This window comes from Sinocyclocheilus grahami, unplaced genomic scaffold (assembly GCF_001515645.1).
Source record: "Sinocyclocheilus grahami isolate Dianchi unplaced genomic scaffold, SAMN03320097.WGS_v1.1 scaffold1475.1, whole genome shotgun sequence".
Lineage (NCBI taxonomy): Eukaryota > Metazoa > Chordata > Actinopteri > Cypriniformes > Cyprinidae > Sinocyclocheilus > Sinocyclocheilus grahami.
In genome coordinates, this window is record NW_015506654.1 from 54,841 (window position 1) to 63,438 (window position 8,598).

Sequence of the window (8,598 nt, forward strand, 5' to 3'; positions counted from 1 at the left end):
GAGGAGGCAGACCCAGCCCTAGCTTTGCTCTGTCCCTTCCGAGCCTTGAAACGCTACGTAGACCGGACACAAAGCTTTAGGACCTCAGACCAGCTCTCTGTCTGTTACGGAAGCCGGCAGAGGGGGAAGGCCGTCTCTAAGCAGAGGAAGGCCCACTGGATTGTGGATGCCATTACCCTGTCTTATCAGGCACAGGGTGTGCCCTGCCCCCTCAGGTTGCGAGCTCACACAACTAGGAGTGTTGCATCCTCCTGGGCGCTTGCTCGTGGCACCTCGCTGAGAGATATTTGTAGAGCCGCGGGCTGGGCGATCCCCAACACGTTCGCTAGATCTATAGCCATCGTGTGGAGCCGGTATCCTCCTGCGTTCTCACCTCAAACGGGTAGAAGCACTGAGTGGTTCCGGTTTAGCATCAGCTTGCTAAAACTGCTCCAGACTGTCTGTACTGTAGACCCAGTCGAGCTCCTCCATCCCCTTGGCAACCAGACGTGGCGGAACGTCCCGCGCCAGTCCTTCACTCGTTGAATCCTTGAGAACCGGTAGAGGGCTGGGTTCCATATGTAGAGGCCTAAGTGGTTCCCATATGTGTAAAGTCCACGGTATAGCCTCAGAGCCCATGTTTCCCTGGCAGACTTCTGCCATTTCCAAGAGGGTTACAATCACCTCTAATCTTTCATATACACCTAAACGGATGTTCATATGTGTAAGTGCTTCCGAAACCTCCTTCGGGAAGGATGGGGCTTCCGCAACGTTCCTGTTCCAAGTGGAACGGGTACGTTTTCCCAGTGTTATCCAGTCTCACTGAGTGGGTAGTGCTACAACAACAGTGACTGGTCTTCCCTAGCCTACACTGAAAAGGGGCGCAGGCGTCTCGCACAGGACACTGGAAGGGGTAGCATGGTGCTTTGGTAGGGACAATTTGTCGGTCACGACGTGACTCGTAGTGACCGATTGAAAGGGAACATCTCGGTTACGTATGTAACCCTCGTTCCCTGAAGGAGGGAATGGAGACGTCACATCCTGTCGCCACGGCTGCTGTACCACCGCTGAGCGGCCGGGTCACCGACTCGGCTCCTCAGCAAAAACCTGGTATGCGTTGTGCCGGCTGCCTTTTTATGCTCACGCTGTGATCAGCAACAGCTGGATGCAATCATCGCATTCCAATGTGCATTGGCTTGTTTAGTTTACACTCAAAGTGGATTGGTCTCGCTAAGCGAGATCCCAATTCATCAGTCACGATGTGACGTCTCCATTCCCTCTGTAGGGATTTTCTTAATATGAGCAGACACTGATATCAGCATTCACAAAGTTTCCTAAGTCACCCAGCACATGAATCCCATATTCTTGGTTGATTTCCTGTCAGTATGGTAAACTCATCTACTCATGAGATCGAAACTAATTCGATCAGGAGACGACAAAGCTTTCTTGGTATCAAGGACTGAAAGAGTTCATCCTCCTACAGGGAACGAGGGTTACATACGTAACCAAAACGTTTTAATAGAAAGTAGCAACATTTGACAGGGTATGTGTGGCGCAACGTGACAAAATACTATAGAACCCATTATGATCAGTGATGTTGTCTACACTGGCATGACAAATCCCCAACAGTAAACTGTTGCCTCCTTCTATTTATCTATTATTCTATTTATCTAATCACAGAGTGCTGATATACAGCCAAATCTCACAACTACGAGTGTGATATTGCATTTATACAACAGTTCGACGACACAAGTGTTGTGTGACACTGTTGCCTCCTTCTATTTATCTATTTATGTATTTTAAGTACTGACACAAATTTCAAATGATTTGCTATGGTGGCTTTGTCGCATCCGGTGTAGACACTGTGTAATGGAGACATGGACTCAAACTGAGATTTGAATCCATGGTGGAAGGAAGTCGTTCGCACAAAAGAGGTTTTTTTAAAGACACTCTGTTGTTGTTTCTTATGTATTTACACACTTGTGTCGTCGAACTGTTGTATAAACGCAATATCACACTCGTAGTTGTGAGATTTGGCTGTATATCAGCACGCTGTGATTACCTAGATACTGCTCATTTATAAATCAATAACATTTATATATTGATATACAATAGTTACTTCTGGTCCTCGAATCTGATTGACTGAGAGGTCTTTTCAGCCGTGTAATATTCTACCAGTATCACCACGGAAACCATGTCACCGTTTGTATCACTCCACTTGCAGCGTTTGTCACAGTGACATACATGGCAGTGGAACAAATCCACTATAATTTTAGAAATACAACAGTTGTTGTGTCACAGAATGTAGTTTTAAGTTTGTTAGGCGAGCATGTAGTTGTTTAAACTTAAAATAAAGATAGGGCCTATTTGAAAATTCGCTTCAACATTTTTGGAGATGTGAGCTCCAGGGTGTCAGTGGCCGTTCAGCGCTCATGAACCCACTGAGAACAGTCTTATCTCCTCCAGCTCTTCTGAAATTTTCTGCTGGCTTTAATGTCTTTGGTTAAACATGAGCTAGAATTTATTTTGGGTATATCTAATAGGTCATTATTGGTCTCATTAATATATTATTTGTTCCAGAGCAAATAGTATTGGTAGAGTTTCATAACTTATAACAATTTTAACTTTAATGCTGTATCAGAAGGCTGCCTTTGTACTTTTAACTGAATTGCTTAGCAAACTTTATGATGGCTATTGTCGTCAAATATCATTGTTCAATCAATAATATTTTATATAAATAACAGTAGGCCTCATGTTTACAGCCAAATCACAGCCGTGCTGATATATAGCGATATCACGCCCCTACTTATGTGATATTGCTCTAGCATCCAAATACTTTTTGAACCACTGTAGACTTTTCTTGCTAATTCTATGAAAGCAAATGTTCAAAACACCAACAAAATAGTGAATTATGGCAGTTGACATAAATTAAAAACAAACTAACAAACAATATGCACTTTAATTTTCTGCTGTATGAATTCAATTTCTTTATTCATAATGGATTTGCTTTTACTCCTCATGCTGTGCCCAATGATGAGCATTTCAACTTGGAGACAGATGGTGTTTGTTTTTGGCCTCATTTTCATCCTTATGAAACCTCAGTCTATCAAAACTCATTCCAAATTTTCTGAACTGTCTGTAAATGATCAAATGCAGGTGCCACTAGGGGAAGACAGTGATGATATGAAGTGATGATTAAAAATAAACACCAGCTTTCTGTAGAATAGACTTAATATAATAGAGTAGACTTTTTATTGTTATTATTATGTTTAATGTTTTATCATTTTTTATATTTTATTGTTTTACAACAATTAAATATGTTAACGTCAACAAGTAATATTGTTTGATTAAGTTGTATCCTATGCAGTAATGCAGTAATTTGAAACTATAGTACAATTCCTGGTCTTCTATACAGGATGTTGTTTTATATCTTTCTTGTTTGGCTTTGTTAACTCTGGTATGCAGAATTAATCAAACAAATGGACATCTGCTTTATTGAACACACTCATCAATGCTGGCAAAGGCAGCACCTTTACCCTCAGAGTCGCGGTCGTTTTGGTTGATCAATGATACCTGACTCAAGTGCAGAATTGGGACATTACTCTTCTATTTTAGATACTGCCTCTAAATCAAATGTTCTCTATAAACTCGAGTGAATTTCTCTAGTGATTTTAAAATGAGTTTATATTGTTTTCAGATTTGGGTGTCAAGAGAATGTGCTCAGTGAATCTGAAACTCTGGGAGGTGAAAAACAACAACAACAAAAAAGCTGTAAGTAAGTGAACCGTTCTCACTCTGTTCTCCTCAGTTAATTCTGAGTTTACTGAAGCTGTGCCCAGAAGAGGAAAAGAAGGGAAAAAAGACAAGCCACCCCTGGCTAATCAGTAAACATAGGCAGTGCTTCAGTCGCCCGACTTATTCAGCGTTAAAAAATAATGAATCATCAAGTGTTTCCAAACAAATCTTTTTACTATTCTGGTACGTGTCCAGCTCCTGTAATTATTCTTAACCATGCCAGTAAACGCAGTCTAAAGGAATGGGCCTCAAACTTCCCAGTGCAGCGTGGCGTGTTGTGTATTCCAGCCGCAGCTGGTACTGTCCATCACTCCATAAGCCTCCTAACGCTGGAATAATCACTCTCGGAGAGGGGAGTCATGCGATTCCACCAACACATCACACGGATCACCTTTGTGGCACAGTGTGATCAAATGTTTTCTCTAGATTTCTCCCTCAGATATAGCCGAGTTAAATTTTGGAGGACAGGATTTTGTCCTGGCAACCAAACGGGTCATTTTCTTTTCCTGTCAAGCTGTTTGATAGACTCAGAAATGAGGTTTTGACAAAGTTTATCTGCTCATCAAGCAGGCAGGTGTAGCATGTAAAAAGAATGCAGCCAGGTTAGATACAAATGCTATATATAGGAATATGTACTGTAAACTCACAAATATACCTAAGAAAGAGCTCAGGGACTCGTTTTTAATGCAAGGAAGGCCATCCGTTGTGTTTGAAAGAGGTTGTATTCATTCAGCCAGAGGTCTTCATCCAATCTATTTCCACTCTTGAGGAACATACATTCTCTTAAGCCTAGAGGATTTCATTAAAAGATTGACTTCTAGCAATGCTAAAAATATTCCCTTTAAGATAGCCCTATATTTAGAAACAGTCACGTGTTGTAAATTAGCTCTGCGTGCTGCAGGGAACATGCTAGATTATCTAACCATTTTCAGGTTTAGTCGTACACTTAAAACACACACTAATGTTATGTAAATCGATTTAGGGAAAATAAATAAAAAGGCCATTTTATTCACCGTATTAAGTATGCTGCAGTAAACCAGGATTGTACATTCCATGTGACTACTTGCTTTTTGAATGCAAATTGCTTCAAATGAATTTTTTTTCTGGCCAGAATTTTCTGTTCGCTACTTGTTATCCATATTCATAAAATGGAAATTAGTCTTTGGCACTAGCAAAGAATATCTAACTAGAAAAAATTAATGATACATAGGTCAAAATTAGACAAAAAGAAAGATAAAAACAAAATAACACATGACGGGCAATGGTGCATGGTGAAGGTTGTGAAGGTGGTGCATGGTGAATGGTGCATGATGAAGGTTGTGGGTTTGGGAGCACACTTACTGATAAAATTCATACTTTGTCATTTTATTTGATCACCCAGTGCATTCAATGAATAAACATTTGAAAATATTTTAGGATCAAAATGTGCCAATGTTTTGTGTTTTTATCCATCAGCATCTAGTAACACACTTGATATAGTAGTAAGTGATGCTTCTAGTTATGAAATCAGAGACTGTCCCTCGAAATCCAATCAGAAGTGCTGTCAGGGGACGCATATTACACCGTGTGTGAACGCTGATCTGTTTCAGCTGTTCACTTGTGATTGGTTACCCGAGCTGGATGTTAATAAACAGGGCCTAGGTCACTTTTGGATGAAAGCCTCTGCCAAATGCATGAATGCAGGTGTAGAGGTGCTAAACAAGACCCGCCATTAAAGCCTGAAGCACAACCACGCAGGAAGGGAAGTCACCGAGATTAATCAATATATCTCACAAGCTCTGTCACAGAACTGATAATAATATTGTCACATCATCACCTAATACGATTGATAAATACATTGATAAAGCATCTAGCAAAGAGGGATAACATTACCTGACCACAGGGCCAAGAGGAGAGAACGCGTGCAGACCAGAGGGAGAGAGAGTGTGTGTGTTTGCATGAGCCGCAGATTGACAGTGTGGAAAATAATGCTGTTATTTCCCCTGTGGTCACAGCGTCCCGTCCTCTGCCCATCATCCTGTAAATTTAGCATGCTAAATACAAAATTAGCCTAAACACAGCCATGACCCACGCAGACAGTGGGTTTAAATGTGAGGAGATAGCACTTCACTCCCATATGACACACAATACGAAAGTAGTTGTGCATAGACTGTTGCAATAAGCACATAGATAAACTTTATATATATATATATATATATATATATACACATGTCAGAGTATATATGTTCATATTACACCAAGATGAATCTCATGAAAACATCTCCATTCACATTTCACCCCAAAAATAAAATGCTTTTTCTCATTATATTCAATTAACTGAGCAGCACAACAAACTAACATTTACGATGCATACCAAATACAATTTAAATAATGCATCTATGTATTTTTGCATTACAATAATGATATTTTTTGTGATTATGGCAGTAGTTTGATTGGGAAATGTGCTTAAGTCATGATATAATGCCTGCAAACTTAAGTATCCTAAAAAGCGGCATTTCAATAAATATGAAATATAAACTCTCCTAAATGTAATTTTATTCCATATAGATTTTGGAGAGGAGTATGACATTCTTGGCAGGTTTCGTGAAAATCACCTGTTATGCAGATATTTTATGTTGATGTTTTGCTAACTAATAATCTTGAATTTTATACTGACATCTATCTGCATGGTGCAGCATCACACCTTTGTGGTTATCAGCATCAATAAAGCAGTAAAAAAGCAGGCATATACAGGTGAATCAATATAGGAGCACTATTACAATTTTATATATATATATATATATATTTACATGTATTTTCATGTATATATTTATATAAATTACATCATATATAAATATATTTAATATATATATACGGAACATATTTTTCTTAAATATATACATGCATGTGTGTGTATTTATATGTTTTTTGGATGCACTTAATCGCGATTAATCGTTTGACAGCACTTATATATACTGTATGTATAATTAGATTAGATTTTTTTTTCTTTCAGGTAATGCTTATTTTTATTTCAAATAAAGACATGTTTATGATTTTAGTGTAATTATAAAAACAAAGATAGGAGTCACAGGTGGGATCACTTTTATAAGGGTGTAACATAGTGTTGTTGAATTTTAGACTTAGTAAAAAACTTAGTAAATACTTTAAAAACATAATATAATACTTAATTTATAATACTTAATTTAATAGAATTTCATGTTATAATATAAATAAACTTGGAATTCATTGAGGAAACCTCACTTACTGCATATTTCGGAAAAGATCGAATTATGAGTTTCCCCTTGTATTCATGTAAGCAGGATGTTAGCTCTTATTCGTTATTTTAGTCTTAAACAAGGACCTTTACCATCATAGAACAAATCAAAATTCTATTACCTATAATGCCAGACTATTAAATACAAAACAGTATTCAACAAGTCTGTGATCTGTCAGTGGTCTTCATAGATCACCGTGGTTCAGTGATTCAGGTGCCTTCTGCGCTGCTAGGCTGGATATCCACATCAAAATATTCACAACAGCTCAGAGATATCATTCATACTATTACACACCTGACCGGCACAATGATCTTTTTAAAGTTTATTTAATTTTTGGCAACTTATAAATGATGCACGTAAAAACATTTAAATGAAGCATACACAAAGCAAGTAAGGTCTATTTAAGAGCGTGTACAATTTAAAGAAGCAACATTTTAGAAAAATATTATATATTAAAACCACTTCCTCTATATCGCCTTCACACAATGGTGTTCTCAACAGTTCAGAAGCATCTTGTTACTGTGGACTTTGCCTGAAGTATCGATCCCGCGTCACTCGTTTTCTGCTCCAGCGAATGTGGACCACAGCTAGGACAATTTCACTTAACCGAAGGACACAGGCACATCTGAATTCACAAAGAGAGAGAGGGTATTAAGCCTTGTCCGAGAACGTATTTTCTGGAAAAAAAGAACACATTTGTTATCTTTCCAAAGCACAAAATTATCTGGAAAATTGATTCTGGCAGCTACCTGATCGAAATCTACAGTTAAATTAAGTTTTCTTTTCATCTCGGTTTTTCTGTTTCAGGTGACAGTGCCTATTTGTGCTGTTGGGTTGTGTAAATACAATGAATCACACCCCAGTGTGTATCCTGATCCATTATTTAGACTACCATCAGCGCTTCCATGCAAATCTGAGATCTTTTTAGCATGTTTATATCTGTGGATTAGGACAAGCGGATGTCATGCTAATAACCACATGCTCTTTGTTAAGTATAATTATCTCAGGGACATTAAAAAAATGGCTATAAGAAATGGAAACAGTTTATTAGGATCATTTAAAGGGGTCATATGATGTTGCTAAAAAGAACATTATTTTGTGTATTTGGTGTAATGAAATGTGTTTATGCGGTAACACATTCTTTTCCACATACAGTACATTATTGTTTCTCCTCTATGCCCCGCCTTTCTGATACTCGTTGATTTTTTACAAAGCTCATCGTTCTGAAAAGCAAGGTGTGCTGTGATTTGCCAGCTATCCAGTGCATTGTGATTGGCCGAATACCTCAAGCGTGTGATGGAAATGTTACGCCCTTAACATACTGTGATGCCCTGTCCGGCAAACCCATTATAAACGAAGCATTTGTTGTATCCAGTGGGGACATAATTACGGATTATAATGACTACTAAATACTGTCTTTTTATGCGTTGCATCGCGCCGCGTAAACATAAAACCATGTCTGCATTTGTGATCAGAGAAATTACAAACTACAAGTACTACTCTACACTGCTCAAAACTCACGTTTGAATCATCAGTGGCAAATTCTTTAAATATAAAAACGTACTTACAG